Source organism: Rana temporaria, chromosome 3 (assembly GCF_905171775.1).
Source record: "Rana temporaria chromosome 3, aRanTem1.1, whole genome shotgun sequence".
Taxonomy (NCBI): domain Eukaryota; kingdom Metazoa; phylum Chordata; class Amphibia; order Anura; family Ranidae; genus Rana; species Rana temporaria.
Window position 1 is genome coordinate 163,436,260 of NC_053491.1, and position 3,403 is coordinate 163,439,662.

Below are 3,403 nucleotides of genomic sequence, written 5' to 3' on the forward strand. Positions count from 1 at the left end.
ATGAGAATAAAAACTAACATCTAACTGCATTGATACAGAGCTTAGTGCCACAGGACATGCAAAAAGGGGAACCAGGGTTGTGAAGGATCCAACAACGTGAAGAGCAATAACATGTCTTATACACGCACACAATGCACACCTGCTCTCTCCTCCTAATCAACAAGTTATAGCACACATAAACACACTTCTTGAAGAGAATGTATCAAAGAAAACCATACAAGAAAAGGGTATCACATTGCCATATCATTTGAAATATATTGGAGAACTTCCAGTGTAGATACTTTTAACTTTAGGGAGGGCTGCATTAATTTGGTGGGACACCCAAGACAAAGTCAGAGAATTAGAATTTTTCCTATTGCGCTAATAGCTTTTCTAGCTTGAAGAATATTATATAAAACATATAACAGATGTGTGTAAATGTCCAAATCTAGGGCATTGAGGAACAAGACTCATATATTTCAGTTTCTCTGTAAAGTGATGTAACTGGTGAATGAGTCTCTCCCCTCACTCAAGGGTACTAGGTCTAATCGTAGACTCTGACCTGTATTTTAAAGCGGGAGTTCACCCAAAAATCAGCTTTCTGCAGTTAGATCCAGCATACTGCTGACATCTGCAGTATGCTGGTCTTTTTATCCCTTATTTTGGTACTTATCGTTATAGCAGTATTTCTTCTATGGCTCCGAGGGGGGAATCCTGCGGGGAATGGGCGTTCCCGAAGGCAAGCAAGTTGATTGACGGCCTTCGATAGCGCGTCACGGTTTCCGAAAACAGCTGAGGTGACACTTGGCTGTTTACGGCGCCTGCCGTGTAGAGCTGACTGCGCAGGCGCCGTAAATTGCCGAGTGTCACTCGTGTGGATTTTCGGAAACAGCCGTGACGCGCTATCGAAGGCTGTCAATCAACTTGCTTGTCTTCGGGAATGCCTATACCAGGAAGTATTTCCCGCTCGGAGCCATAGAAGAAATACTGCTCTAACGATAAGTACAAAAATAAGATAAAAAAGACCAGCGTACTGGAGATGTCAGCAGTATGCTGGATCTAACTGCAGAAAGTTGATTTTTGGGTGAACTCCCGCTTTAAGGCCCAAATCTGATCACTGTTAAAAGTTTGTAAACATCACCTCCATAACATCTCTAAAATGTGCCCCTTTTACCTAATGAAACCACCAAGCTACTCATTTACTTTCTTGTTATCTCTTGCCTTGACTATGGCAACTCATAGACTTGCCTCTCCAGGCTATCCCCTCTTCAGTCTATCATGAATTCTTCTGCCAGACTCAGCAACTTTACCAACTGCTCATTGTCTGCCACCCCTCTATGCCAATCCCTCCACTGGCTTCTGGTTGCCCAGCGAATTACAGTACATACATTTAAAATACTAACAACATATAAAACCATTCACAACTTTTATTGGATATGTTTTATAGCAAAAAGTTAATTTTTTTTTCAAAATTTAGATATAAGGTACTTGGATCTAAGGTCCCAGAACCAAAGAGCCAAGAGGGAGCAAAAAGGGCCAATTAGGACTATTGCGGTACCAATATAAAATTACACATTAGAATAAATATATTTTAAATATATTTTTATTCTAATGTGTAATTTTATATTGGTACCGCAATAGTCCTAATTGGCCCTTTTTGCTCCCTCTTGGCTCTTTGGTTCGGGGACCTTAGATCCAAGTACCTTATATCTTGATCTCAAGGATGATGGTACCCCCCCATTACAATATCAACTTAGCTTATCCCGGAGGCTTCCCTTTTTTTTCAAAATTGTCGATATTTTTTTGTTTATAGCACAAAAAACAAAAGCCACAGAGGTGATCAAATACCACCAAAAGAAAGCTCTATTTGTGGGGAAAAAAACTACATCAATTGTATTTGGGTACATCATCACAACTGCACAATTGTCAGTTAAAGTAACGCAATGCTGTATTGCAAAGAATAGCCTGGTCATGAACGGGGTAAACGTTCCGGAGCTGAAGTGGTTAATGGTCTCCCCTGTTCTTTATTCTTCCCCTGTTCCTGGTCACTCTTTTTCAAAGCACTCTTTTTGACAGGTTGCTGCTAATGGCTGAAGTATGGACCTGACTATGCATTTAACTGCCAGGCTGAGTTGTATCTAGAGGTTGAAGCAAGTAGTAGACAGTCATCATGGGGAACTAGGCCAAACATCAGTAATGGTGGAAAACAGTTCAGATGTGTCTAGATTCTCATGCTTTTAACAAATATGTCCTATATAAAAATGTTCATACAGTTTGGAGCTGTCAGAACTGTTCCATGCCACAGCTATACAAATAATTATGCAGAATTGCCATGCCTGGAGCAAATGTAGTATTATGCTGTAACTGGACTCTTACTGACTCTGGAGATGTTGGTTTATCTATCTGCTGCTTGTCCAAGCACTTCTATCTCGTCTTGCACTTAGGAATATGCTGAAACTATGATTTTGTTTAAAGTGTGTTCAAAATGTATTTGTTAAAATAATTACTGGTATATTTCTGTAATCAAACGAGTAAACTTAGATGATAATTGATAACATACATACAGTTCATACGGTAGGGTTAGCTCCTCTTGAATTTATGAGTTCTGTCTGCTCATGCCTGCAAAGTAAGATTTACGAACCAAGATTAGATTTGGAGGCTTTTCTTTTGGCACTTTTAAATAGATAAATCTGTGTCATGCCAAGCTGTGGTCCAGAACAATTCCAAATCACATTTCACAGCGTTAACCTCAGATGTAAGGTTCTCAAAACGACGACTTTTCATTACATTGCCTAAAGGGAATCTGAATACATTAATCTCATCTCTCCTCTGATAACATATTAATTAACTTATGTCAACACCATAGCAGGTTTTGTTCTGAAAACAATTATAATTTGCTCAACATAAATTCAATAAATTCAACATTTTACAGCAACCACCAATATAGAGTACATTGCCGATGACAAATTAAAAAGAAAAAAACGTTTTTGCTTTAACTTTTTAACACTTTTACAGACAACAACACGTTATATGATTCTGGGAAGCAAGTAAATGAAACTAAATTGTTAAAAAAAAGTTTGAGCACTTTTGGGATATAAAGAAATTTTGTAGAGGCGCCATAAGAATAGCTTTAAAGTGGAGTTCCACCCATAAATATAACATTACATCAATAGTTTTAAAAAAAATGTCATTAGTCCTTTACGATTTTTTTTTTTTTTTTTAGATGCCTTCAAAGTGTTGTTGCTAGGCAGAATAGTTAATCTTCGCACTTCCTGCACCTAGGTGCTTAATGCTTCCTAACCTACACCGCACAGACTCCTGGGAATGTAGTGGGTGTAACTTTCCAGGAGTCTGTGCACTCCCCAGTCTCAAAGAATCATGTGACTTGGACAACCTGATCTGACACTGCTTGTGCAGCACTGAG